The 14,863-nt window shown below is 32.4% G+C and overlaps 1 pseudogene; it reads left to right on the top strand.

The window, feature by feature from the left end:
- Positions 1–10,025: 10,025 nt before the first annotated feature.
- Positions 10,026–14,812, top strand: LOC137829010 (putative disease resistance protein At4g10780; annotated as a pseudogene).
- The last annotated feature ends 51 nt before the right edge of the window (positions 14,813–14,863 follow it).

The raw sequence follows: 14,863 nt of genomic DNA, 5'->3' as shown, positions 1-14,863 counted from the left end.
AGGGCAAGAAGAAAATAATGGTTTTTTTTATGTTGGCTATAGTGCTTGTGGTTTGGTATGCCATTTTGGTTCAATCATATATGAATATGAGTACCGATATTTTGACACCTCTCTTGAGGTTGCTCCAAATTACATCCGGCTCACATGGCACTTTTAATATTAAAGAAAGAGTTTGTGGGTCCAGTTGCTGAGTTGGAAAAAAAAATCAAAATAAACCCCATTTGGAAGGTGCGTTCGAGAAAAGAGTTTCTGAAAGGGAGAAGGAGTGAGTTCGAAAAAGGGTTTTTGAAAGGGAGAGGGAGTGTGTTCGAAAAAAGGATTTGTTCTTCCATTGAGTTGTGCGTTTGAAAGGTAGTGTTGTGGATTGCGAAGGGACTTTGTTTGTGAAAAAACAGGTTCGAATTTGCGTTTTTGATTGCTAGGGTTTTCGATTGGTGGGGTTTTGGATTGGGCGCGACGGATAGGGTTTTTTATTGGCCGGTAAACAAGCGTGGCGATTATTGAAGGGAGACAGAAGCTTTAAAGACTAGTGTTGCTGTTAGGTATGTATTTTGGTTTGGTTGATTTCCGTTATCAAACGATCATTTTGTAATCTTTTCAAGAATGAATGGATGAGTGGATATGCTTATTTGCTATTAATATAAGGTTTTGTTTACAGCTATTCACTTTACTGGTAGAAGCAAAGTGTAAAAAAATAAATCAAAATGGTTTATGTGGAAAATTCTGAATCATCAAAATTGTTGTTGTACTTCTTCACTATTTTCACGTTTGGAACTTTTTGTTTTGTTTAATTAGTACGAATTAAATTGTAGGTGTCAAGTACGGGGTCTGTTGGCCTTCTTTCATTGTTGAACTCAGTCCAAACTAATTTACCAATATCTTAAGAATCAAATGCATCAGAGTTGTTTAGGTTTGTGACCTTAAACCTAACAAATGTTCTATAGATATCAATTTGTTCATATAAGTTAAATTCATTCTTTGGCTGCAGGTTGTAATGAAGGAACCACAAAACTTTTTGCACACAAGGAAGTGTTTTATATGACATAGAAGAGAACTTTTATCATTTTTGGTGCATCACAACTCCTCACCATTTGAACATCGTACATGGGATACATTCCTATATGTATTGATAATATTTGTTGTATTGCAAGTTTAAGTTACAATCAATTTCATGTCTTCTTTGTTTGAATAGATGGTTATATAAAAACCATTCTTGCACCACTTGGTTGTACCTTGGGTATTGAACAAAATGATAACCATGATGTCTTCAAAATACAATCATTTTAAATTTGTTGCATTGAATTTCGTTGAATTGAATGACAATTAGGTTGGTCATAAAATTATTGTAATCCCCTCCCCTGCATGCATGCAGTTGCAGTGAGAAAAAGCAACATGAAAGCCATAACCATGCAGAAAGTTATTCACGGGTCCCCACTTATTAACACATGGGTCCCCACTTACAGTATTAGGATTTCTATGACCACCACATCATGGTAAAACCCACCCAATTAACATTCACACACTGCAACTATGTCTCACTTACACACAACATTCACTTCCATTTACAGGAATCCAAAAAAATATTTGAAAACAATGACCATGCACAAAGTTGTTCTTGGGTCCCCACTTCCAGTATAAGGGTTTCTATGACCACCACATCATGGTAAAACCCACCCAATTAACATTAATACAGTCCAACTATGTGTCACTTACACACAACATTCACTTCCATTTACAGGAATCCAAAAAATATTTGAAAACAATGACCATGCAGAAAGTTGTTCTTGGGTCCCCACTTATTAACACATGGGTTCCCACTTACAGTATAAGGGTTTCTATGACCACCACATCATGGTAAAACCCACCCAATTAACATTCATACACTGCAACTATGTCTCACTTACACACAACATTCACTTCCATTTACAAGAATCCAAAAAAATATTTGAAAACAATGACCATGTAGAAAGTTGTTCTTGGGTCCCCACTTATTAACACATGGGTCCCCACTTATAGTATAAGGGTTCCAATGACCACCACATCATGCTAAAACCCACCCAATTAACATTCATACCATCCAACTATGTCTAAACTACACACAACAATCACTTCCAGTTCTTCGAATCCAAAAACAAAATTTAAGACAATGACCATGCAGAAAGTAATTCATGGGTCCCCACTTATTAACACATGGGTCCCCACTTACAGTATAAGGGTTTCTATGACCACCACATCACGGTAAAACCCACCCTATTAACATTCATACACTGCAACTATGTCTCAATTACACACAACATTCACTTCCATTTACAAGAATCCAAAAAAATATTTGAAAACAATGACCAAGCAGAAAGTAATTCATGGGTCCCCACTTATTAACACATGGGTCCCCACTTACAGTATAAGGGTTTCTATGACCACCACATCACGGTAAAACCCACCCAATTAACATTCATACACTGCAACTATGTCTCAATTACACACAACATTCACTTCCATTTACAGGAATCCAAAAAACATATTTGAAAACAATGACCATGTAGAAAGTTGTTATTGGGTCCCCAATTATTAACACATGGGTCCCCACTTACAGTACAAGGGTTCCAATGACCACCACATCACAGTAAAACCCACCCAATTAACATTCATATATTGCAACTATGTCTCACTTATACACAACATTCACTTCCATTTACAGGAATCCAAAAAAATATTTGAAAACAATGACCACGCACAAAGTTATTCTTGGGTCCCCACTTTTTAACACAAGGGTCCCTCTTACACTATAAGGGTTCCAATTAATTTATTAACAAAGACCTTCACATTCATGTGCTCCAATGACAACTTTCTGCCCAAAATATGATATAAAAAAATTCTTAAACTAAATAACTTAAATGAAATTGAGAATGCTTCCATTCATGAAATAAAAGTATCTACATTGTTCACATCAACTCATAATAACTAACACTTTTTTTTTTGTTACAATTCAATTGAAAGTGTACAATTACATTCAAAATAAGTCCAATAAAAATCAAGGGCAATCTACTTCCAAACCTGTCAATACGACTTTTCGTTGAACATTAGACTCATGCAACACCCACGAAAATAGCATCTCTTGACGAAAGCGTAGGAGCTCCTTCTAAATAATATATCATGGAATCAGTTTGCAATCACCAAACTATAAATAAAATGTGTTAAGTAATCAAAATAACTCTTACCGTGGTGTAATTGGGAAAGGTATTCCCTTCCAAGTGTTGTGAACCATCCCACAACTCCATATATTTCACAACTAAAATACCACAGTCATAACTGCATACAACCAAAATAAATTTAACCCTAAAGAAGAATTCAAAATATTAACTCCAAACCAAATTAGAGAGAAATCAAAATAAATATGAATATTACTGTCAATACTAACCTATTCGGTTGTAGGGGAACATTTTCTTTTACCAATGAAATTTGGGCACCACTCTTTCTAGAAAATTCGTCAAGAATTTCAAAAAGGTGTAAAAGACGATCAACCTACAACATGCAATTTAACAACAATGATAAAGAAATCCAAACCAAATATGATAAACAATGACCACCACATCATGTTAAAACCCACCCAATTAACATTCGTACCATCCAACTATGTCTAAACTACACACAACAATCACTTCCAGTTCTTGGAATCCAAAAACAAAATTTAAAACAATGACCAAGCAGAAAGTAATTCATGGGTCCCCACTTATTAACACATAGGTCCCCATTTACACTATAAGGGTTCCAATGACCACCACATCATGCTAAAACCCACCCAATTAACATTCATACCATCAACCTATGTCTAAACTACACACAACAATCACTTCCAGTTCTTCGAATCCAAAAACAAAATTTAAGACAATGACCATGTAGAAAGTAATTAATGGGTCCCCACTTATTAACACATGGGTCCCCACTTACAATATAAGAGTTCCAATGACCACCACATCATGCTAAAATCCACCCAATTAACATTCATACCATCCAACTATGTCTAAACTACACACAACAATCACTTCCAGTTCTTGGAATCCAAAAACAAAATTTAAAGCAATGACCAAGCAGAAAGTAATTCATGGGTCCCCACTTATTAACACATAGGTCCCCATTTACACTATAAGGGTTCCAATGACCACCACATCATGCTAAAACCCACCCAATTAACATTCATACCATACAACTATGTCTAAACTACACACAACAATCACTTCCAGTTCTTCGAATCCAAAAACAAAATTTAAGACAATGACCATGCAGAAAGTAATTAATGGGTCCCCACCTATTAACACATGGGTCCCCACTTACACTATAAGAGTTCCAATGACCACCACATCATGCTAAAATCCACCCAATTAACATTCATACCATCCAACTATGTCTAAACTACACACAACAATCACTTCCAGTTCTTGGAATCGAAAAACATAATTTAAGACAATGACCATGCAGAAAGTAATGCATGGTTCCCCACTTATTAACACATGGGTCCCCACTTACAGTATAAGGCTTCCAATAACCACCACATCATGCTAAAATCCACCCAATTAACATTCATACCATCCAACTATGTCTAAACTACACACAACAATCACTTCCAGTTCTTGGAATCCAAAAACAAAAATTAAGACAATGACCATGCAGAAAGTAATTCATGGGTCCCCACTTACACTATAAGAGTTCCAATGACCACCACATCATGCTAAAATCCACCCAATTAACATTCATACCATCCAACTATGTCTAAACTACACACAACAATCACTTCCAGTTCTTGGAATCTAAAAACAAAATTTAAGACAATGACCATGCAGAAAGTAATTCATGGGTCCCCTCTTACACTATAAGGGTTTCAGTGACCACCACATCATGTTAAAACCCACTCAATTAACATTCATACCATCCAACTATGTCTAAACTACACACAACAATCACTTCCAGTTCTTGGAATCCAAAAACATAATTTAAGACAATGACCATGCAGAAAGTAATGCATGGTTCCCCACTTATTAACACATGGGTCCCCACTTACAGTATAAGGCTTCCAATAACCACCACATCATGTTAAAACCCACTCAATTAGCATTAATACAGTCCAACTATGTGTCACTTACACACAACATTCAGTTCCACTTACAGGAATGCAAAAACAAAATTGAAGACAATGAACATGCAGAAAATTACTCATGGGTCTCCACTTATTAACACATGGGTCCCCACTTACACTATAAGGGTTCCAATGACCACCACATCATGCTAAAACCCAGTCAATTAACATTTATACCATCCAACTTTGTCTCAACTACACACCATATTCATTTCTAGTTCCAGGAATAAAAAAAAAATAATTGAAGCCGATGAGCAAGCACAAAGTTACTCATGGGTCCCCACTAATTAACACATGGGTCCCCACTTTCACTACCAGGGTTCCAATGAACACCACATCATGCTAAAACACACCCAAATAAGATTCATTCCATCCAACTATTGTCAACTACACACAACATTCAGTTCCAAATACAAGAATCTGAAAAATAAAATGAAGATAATCAGCATGCAAAAAGTTATTATTGGTTCCCCACTTATTAACACATGGGTCCCCACTTACACTATAAGGGTACCAATGAGATAGAAATTTAATATACTGACTTCGTTTCTGGGTGTGTGCGACAATTCCTCTTGCCGGCTGAAACATAAAATATTTGTAGTATTCTAGACAACAAATACATATTCAAGGGTAAAAAACTAAATATAATATGTACACCAAATGATGATACCTATTTGCTGTTAACAAAATGTCCAAAAAAGAATAACCTTAGTGGAGGCTTTGGAATTACAAGTACTTTTATGAACACATGATTCTCCAACTTACCAAATGTGTTAGGACTTGTAAGATTTTCATGAAATTTCATATGAAGGATTAGGAGACCAAAAACCTTTAACTGCCCTTCAGGACTTAGGCCATGAACCCACGTTAATTTCTAAGATACATTTGTTGCTTCTCAGTATATCAATTTCGAACGTCAGCCAACGAAATAGAACATCAATCCAAAATCCTTCACAGTCACACACCCTATACAAATTCAGTTCCCAGGATTACCTATCATCTTGTCTATGAAAAAAAAGAAGAAATTACCTACACATTGAATTTTTAACTTTAAATTTCTGGATAAACAGATGATGTTTTTTTAACAGGTTCTTGTTATGCATGCACAATCTCAAATACATCCACTATAGCAGTCAAATTTGGTCAATCACTACACCAAAATAAACACACTTACCTTCTCCTCCTTCCTCGTAGCGTTTCGCAAACCACCTTCTCCTCCTTCCTCGCAGCGTTTCGCACACCACCGTCAGTTCGCACTACTCCGCCGTCAGTTCGCACTAAACCACTGTCAGTTCGCACTAAACCACTGTCACTACTCCGCCGTCACCGTCAGTTCACACCTTTGCCCTCTCCGCCGTCACCGTACACAACTTCGTCACCGAAGTCACCGTTTGTCTATCTCTACACGTTCCTATGCTTGCGGGAAATTTGAATTTCAAACCGTAATACACTCTTCCCCGTTTTTAGATCACATGTCACGTTGCTTTTACCAAAAATACCAAAAGTGCCCATGCCACATCATCCATTCCTCCACGTCACACAGGTGTAAATTGGAGCAAACAGTTTGGAGGTGTCAAATAATCATTTTCCTATTCAAAATATGAAGAAACATGTGATATGATGTGATATGACAGCATCAGAATTAGTGTCACACATAACAAACCATGTGCTTGTAATTCAGAATGTATCTAATGGCATAGTTTCATCATCCTTTTGGAGCAACAATGTAAGAAATTTATCAGTCTATTCATGTATGAATGTATCATATTTGTGTACTCACTATCCATAATAAAATTGGTGATTTACTCCATGAACCTTTCAGGATCTGTAATGCATTTGGATATGTTGAAAAAAGAGTCTCAAGGAAACCTGGCTAAAATTTCTTATTAAATATATTGATGAAAGTTAGCGATCAATCCTTTTCTGTCACATGGCAGACACGTTTAAGAAAATGAGTTAAGGAAACAAGATAAAAAATATTTATTTAAAAACATTTATTGTATTAAAAAATTATTTATAGGAATTCTTTCATATTTGAATTTTTTTAATCCTTCTAAATAAAGAAAGTATTTATGTTTTGAAGATATTAATTATATTTATTTTATGTTTTCAATATTTTGTATAAATTATTAAGAATATTTGTATGTAAAATTTATACATAATCCGTCAAAAATTAAATCAACATGACCTAATTAATGTAAATGAAGAGGGTAATATAAAAACATCTTTTAAGTTCGACAGGTCATCATTAAACAAGAGAAGCTCTTAAAAAAGTTTTTCAGTTTACATTAGCAATCGATTTTAATATTGGGACATACTTTTTTATTTAAAATAAATTTCAATCACGTTTAACAGTTGAAAAAAATCAATTTTACTAATTAAAATGAAATAAACCAGAATTCAAAACAAATAGTGTTCTTGGGAAAAAAATTGTTTCTTCACTGACATGCCTTAATTTCTTTGTCGGCAAGAGTCACACAACCTGTTATCCAATAGGTAGATAAGTGAACCTCAACGCAGTTAAGATTTTAAAGACATTTATTTATGATGTGACGTGTGTTTCTGGGTACCTTTCACACTTAAACTATAATGTTTTTAATTCATTCAGATATTTTGTTTCAGATTTTAACTCTCTACCATTGTAGAACTGATATTCAAGACTCTTGTTTCGTCTTCCTCCTCCATATTCACATCTGCATATCACAAAACCATATTGGTTCTGAGATGGCTAATAACATCTTTTACCTATTTCTATTATTTTCAATTAAAATAAATTATATTTTTATAATTGTATATACATTATCTATTTCATGGGTATGAAAAAAACTGTATAAATCATGAAAATCAAACATTAATTTTAGCTAAAAATAATATTAAATTTTTTTGATCGGATTATGTTTTGGTTTGTGCTGTATTTAGTGTTAGGACAAATATTTTTTGAATGTTTCGAAATCCATAAAATATTTGTCTTAATTATTATGAAAAAATCATTGGAGTTAAAGTTACTCATACTTTTCGTAAAAGGATGTGATGCGTGTGCTGATAAGTTGACTAATTTAATATTTATTGAGAAATATTTCATTGGTATAATAGCTTTCCATTTAGTCTATTCTTAGAATTCTTTATGAATATGTATATTTTACCTATGTATCGTTTTTGTTAACTTGAATTTTGGTCTAATTCTCCCAAATTTTTTATTTTCTATTTTTTTATAATAATATCTTTTTTCTTTTTTTAATAATATCTTTTTTTTAATAATAACTTTTTCATGTGATAGCAGAAAATTGTTGTTACTTGATGTGTCAGTCTAGTCAAAATGTCAGGTTGCATAGTGATACCTTTTTATAAGAAATTTATTTTTTTTACAAAAATGGAACAATTTTCTTTTTTCTTTTATATCAAAATGAAATTGTTTTTGAAAAATAAAAACTTTATTATAAAGATATTTCTGACATGTGGAGGAGGTAAAATCAAACTAATTATATCGAAAAATGACTTCATTTTCAAGTGTCAGAAAAATTGTATCACAACCATTTTTGTAAGAGAGTAGGTTATTTTGCGAAAAAGGTGGCATTGGAAGGAAGAAGAAAGCAATCACGTGGTGTTATTTCCATGGAAAAGGAAAGGAAAGTTGGAGTTGGATAATGATTATGTTACAAGAAGTCATCACACCCCACCTTCACATTCATGCTGCCGACATTCTAAACACTCATTTCGCTAACTTAACAAAATCAAACAATGCTCCTTAAATCTAAACCAAACTTAAAAAAAAATTTGTTTTTCTGTCCCTAAATCTGAGTTAGATGATGTGGGCCAATGTTTCTGCTTTTGAAGTAGACCAAATATATTGAAATAACATTGGATTATTTTATTCTTTGTTCGAGGAATATGTTCACACTTGCGTTCAAATTGGAAAAATAGAGTCAAAATTTATTACGAACTGCACCTAATTTTAACTCATATTTATAAAATCGGTTATATTTATAAAATCGGTTATGAGATGAAGTTGTGCGAATTACAAATTATAAAACAGATGTAACTAAAAGTAGTTACAACTGAAAAATTTAAAATATAAAAAAATTTCATATTTATCGTCTAATATAAAAAGCAAAAGATCTCATCTGAAAACATGCAACTTTAAGAGAAAAAATTACAAATATAGTGCAATTTGACACCAAAAATACATAAACGCAACAAAAATTACATACATGAAAAATCGTTCCTTAAATATATTTTAGTCAATTGAATTATTTTCTACACAAAGTAATAATTAATATTTTTTTTAAATATGTCTATAATAAATTCTTGCTTCATATCAACTGAATATTTATTTGTATTAAATTTTCTTTAATGGTATATAATTTTAAAATTAACTTTTAATTAGGTTTTAAATTTTCATTTTAATTAAAATACTAATTACTTTGACTATAAAAATCATTATTTAAGATAATATATATATATATATATATATGTTCTTATTTTTTTTAAAAAATTAATTTGTTTTATTTAAAATAATCATAAATAAAGTTTAAGAATTAAAACTAACTTTTTTTATAAAAAAACTAACTTATCCTAAATCAAGTTTAATATACAAAAAATATATATAAAGTATTCTAAATAAATTAATAATATTTATTATTTTTTAAATGTAGTTAAAGTTAAAAATATTTTTGTTATTTTAAAAAAATTAAATTATTTTCGTGAAATAGAGTTTAAGATGGATACAATTTAAAACAAAATTAATTATTTTTCAAAATAAAAACACGTTATTAACTATTTTTTAAAAATAAAATACATTAAATTTAAAAAAATGATCATTTGCATGAACAAATATTAATTATGATATTGGGTGTAAAAAAGATTTAAACTGAATGCCTAAACCCCAATGCAACTTAGAGCCGATATACTTATTTAGAGTGTCAAATTGCTTGCACCATTTTTGTAATTTTTTCACCAAACAGTTAATGCCGACTCTTTCTTTGGAGCTATCAGCAAGTGTCTTTTACTTTTCTGCAGATGCAAATTTCTACCAAATCTCTCCAACTTCAGATGCATCTTCTCTATTTTTGCTCTTTCTCTCTCAAATCACTTCTACATTTTCAAACATAATTTCATATGTTAAAAGAGACTAAGTTGCTGCATTCAGTAATCAACCACTTGGAAGAAGGGCTCCATTCGGTAATTCCCTCTTCTTTCTCTGATTTTCCAATGGAAATGATTGCTTTGTCTTCCATTATTTATCCATGATCCAACAAGTAAAACAATTTTTCCTTATTTATCTAATTTTGCATTTCATAATACTTGGATACTCACTTGTAATCAAAGTCAATGGATGCTGTGAATGGTTACTTCAACCCTACAACACTACCGCAGTAGATTTCATTTTGTGGGCAGAGGAAAATATAATAATAATGGGTAGACCTAAAGATGAGGAGTACTGGAATCAAGTTTCTGTTGAAGAAGATGGTAGGTTGAAGTGCAAACACTGTGGACTGAAATTCAGAGGAGGAGTTTCAAGAATTAAAGCACATGTTGATCGAATACAAGGAAAAGGCATTCGTATATGCTCCTCTCTTCCTAACCATATCTCAGCTTCAAATCATTCCCAACAACATATAAATGTCATCACCACATCACAAGGTACAACTATTTTTTATTTCTCACTCACATACTCTTTTTTCTGTATTTTGTTTAAACGTTATTACTTAATTAACCCAAGAATAAACTTTAAGTCTAAATCATACAGCAGTATAAAATAATATGAAAGAGCAGAAAAATGTTATTGTTTTTTTTTAATCATCTCATATTTTATGTTTTATTGAAGTGGCCGAAAGGGTTGGGGAAATGACTGATATTGTTGGTGGTTCAATTAACCATGAAACAGGATCAACATTATTAGGAGGTATGCAACTTTCTATGCAACTTTCTAATAGATTTTTTTTTTGTCTTTATTTGTTTCCCTTCATTCTGAGTGCTTTATTTTTTAGGTGATACAAGATAGCTTGATTTTCAATCATCATTTTGTTTGTATATGTCTTCATAAACTTACCTTAATTACTACCTTAAATTTTTTCTGATTTTAGTTTAAATTTAAAAAATGAATAGATTTTAATTTTATCTACATCTCTTTTTGCATTGAAGTGGTTGAAGGTGATCTAGGTGATATAGAAATGGTTGATAATGCACTTAACCCTGAAAGGTGTGCATCATTACAAGGTATGCATTCTACTTACCCTTCCATTATCTTCTTTTTTTCTTATTTTCGCACAAATATTTTTATCATTTTATTTAGGTCATGCAATATATATAGTTTTTTTTTCTTATTTTAGTTTTTAATGGTCAATTTTTATTTTGGTGTTTCAACATGTATAATTTTAAATTTCTTAATGTGAATATATATATATATATATATATTAAAAAAAATTAACCACATTTTATTATGTGTGTTGGAATTGTAAAGCACAACTATTTGAGGTTATTTACTCTTTTTTAAAATTATTATCGCTAATTAAGTTTTTGATTAAATTTTTTATTTTAGTACTATAAGTTTTTAATCATTTCTAAACTTTTGTTTATTTTATATCAATAGTAGTATTTCTCATGGGCTAGTTTTTGCTTATTTCAAATCTCTCATAATTATTGATGAAAAAAAATAAAAAATAACTAAAATTAATAAGTAAAAAGATAAAAATTAAAAATAATATTGAAAAAAAACATAAAATTTAATACTTTTAATTAAATATTTTTTCTGAAAAAATATATATATTATTTTGATAAAGTAATATATATTTAAAACTTCTATTCAAAAATCGAATAAAAGGAAAAACGAAGAAATAAAATACTGTTTAATTAGATTTTGTACTTTAAAATGTATTTGTATTTTTTTTTCCTTGTTTAAATATATTATTACTTTAAATGATTTAAGTTTCACCAAAACAATGAAACAGATTATGAAGCTCATAATGGTACTTTGAGGACTACTTTGCAAAGTAAGTTAGATGTGATTATATCCAATCTGAGAAGTAAAGAAGACGACATTCAGACACAATTACAGTTGTTGGAGTCACGTGGCAAGAAGCGCAAGAGAGAGGTTGATCATTGGTTGTGCGGACTGCAGGACATGAAACAACGAGCTGTTGATATAAAGAACTCACTGAATCAGTTTGAGTGTTTCTCTGTTGTAGAAGAAGAAATATATTTGCCTGAAATATCAGAAGAATTTAACAAAATACAATGGTTAACTAAAAAAGTGGAAGAGCATGAGGTAAAGAAGCCTTCGGTTTTGTCAAATGAATTTGTTGGTAGCAAATTTGGGAAAAATGTTAGGAAGATTCAGAAGCTTCTGGAAGATGATAGAGTTTTGATGATTGGCATATGTGGAACTGGGGGAGTGGGAAAAACATTCCTAGCAACTTACATGCATAGTGAGATAAAAAGAAACAAAACTTTCAAGGATGTCTTATGGGTCACTGTTTCCCATAATTTCACCATTTTCAAATTGCAACAGCACATTGCAGAAATAATAAAGGTAAGACTTTCGGGAGATGATGAGAGAAGAAGAGCAATGATTTTGGCATCAGAGTTAGAAAAAAGAGAAAAGATAGTAGTTATTTTGGATGATGTTTGGAAATATATTGATCTAGAAAAGGTGGGAATTCCTCTTGGAATAAAGGGTATTAAATTGATCATCACAAGTCGTTTGAAAAATGTGTTTGAACAGATGGATTGTGAGTCAATTAATATGATAACTGTGAGCCCTTTCCGTGATTTTGACGAAGCTTGGGAGTTGTTTTTACTAAAACACGGACACCTTGGGACACCTTCAACACTTCATCCTGAAGTGGAAAATATTGCAAGATCTGTTGTAAGGGAATGTGATGGTTTACCACTTGGAATCAGTGTGATTGCTCGAATCATGAAAGGAAAATTTGACTTGTATTGGTGGAGACATGCGCTGAATAGATTTGACACATTGGAAATGGAAGTGGAGATGCAGGAAGAAGTTTTAAGTGTACTAAGACGCAGCTATGATAATTTAAATGAAAAGGACGTGCAAAAATGTTTCTTGTATTGTGCATTGTTAGCTAATGATTTCGAAATTGATAATTTGATTATGAAGCTTGCTGACAGGGGATTGTTGAATGGAAAGAGTAGTTTGAAGGAAATATTTGATGAGGGGTATGTCATGGTGAATAAACTCATAAACCATTCTTTATTGTCGGGTAGTTTTGTTTTCGCGAGGAGAGTAAAAATGAATGGTCTGGTGAGGAAAATGGCGTGGAATATCTTGAAGGAGAGTGGCATTAACATGATGGTAAAATGTAATAAAGCTATGGAAAAGATAACTCACATACGGGAATGGACAATTGATTTGGAAGCAGTTTCTCTGCCTAAAAACATGATACAAGAAATTCCAGAGGGCACTTCTCCTAATTGTCCACGCTTGTCCACCTTGTTTTTATTTGAAAATTTGATTAAACGTATTCCAGAGTGTTTTTTCACACACATGAATGCTCTAACAACACTTGATTTATCACAAAATGAAGAGTTAACATGTTTGCCTCATTCGCTGTCTAACTTGAGGTCTCTCACTTCTTTAACCCTCAAAGAATGTTCAAAATTGGAATATATACCTCCATTGGGGGAGCTACAGTCATTATTAAGATTGCAGATTTCATATTGTTTCATCCAAGCAGCACCTGAAGGTTTGGAAAATCTAATGAAGTTGGAATTGCTAGATCTGTCGATGAATGACAATTTGAAGTTGGTACCAGGAAGTTTTCTCCCTAGTTTGACCAATATTCAATACCTGAATGTCTGGGGTAGTTCAAGTATAAGTGTAGAGGATGTAAAGGGGATGACTATGCTTGAATGTTTTTCAGGAAGGTTTGTGGATGGGGATAACCTCAACCGTTATGTGCGAGAAACCCTGGACAGCGGTTATGGACCTCAAACTTATCTTATCCATTATCAGGATTGGAATGACAAAAAGTATTTTACCTTCGAAGAAACTCCTATTGAATTTGAGTGCCGAACTATAAACATTGGAGATTGCAAAGAATTCTCATATGCCCTCCCGAGAGACCTAGCAATATTATCTGTAGAAGACAATGATCAATGGGAATGCTTTTGTGCTCCTCTGTCGTCAAATTGTCCTAAGCATTTGACGGAAATTTCTGTTACTAGATGCACTAACCTAGAGAGCTTATTCTGTTTGTCTTGTTCCTTATGCGCTAATATCGAAAGCCTTCAATATTTGAGTCTTTGTAATTTGGAAAGTTTAACTGCTATCTGCAAGGAAGATATTGCGAATTTAATACCACCTCCGTCCCCCAGAGGCATCTTTTCTAATCTCAAACACTTTGATATCTACCATTGTCGTGGAATAAAGACGTTGCTGACACCAAGCTTAGTGCCACAACTTCAAAACCTGGAGTGTCTATCTGTATCAGACTGCCATTCAATGGAACAGATATTTGCAGAGTTATGATGATGGTATCAAAATTACACTCCCTAAGTTGACCACTTTAGTAGTAACATATTTACCAAAATTAAAGATGGTGTGCAAGGGGATTTTAGTCTGTAAATCTGGGCTTAAATTGGTCTTCAATCATTGTCCCAATTCATGTCATCCCAGAATAGAATACGTTGCTTTATGATTGATTGTGTTGATTCCAATTATGATACGCTTAGTCTTTATTCTTTCTCCATAATTAGATTTGAGAACTTCAA

Source organism: Phaseolus vulgaris, chromosome 11, assembly GCF_000499845.2.
Source record: "Phaseolus vulgaris cultivar G19833 chromosome 11, P. vulgaris v2.0, whole genome shotgun sequence".
Taxonomy (NCBI): Eukaryota; Viridiplantae; Streptophyta; class Magnoliopsida; order Fabales; family Fabaceae; genus Phaseolus; species Phaseolus vulgaris.
This window is presented reverse-complemented; position numbering and strand designations above follow the sequence as displayed.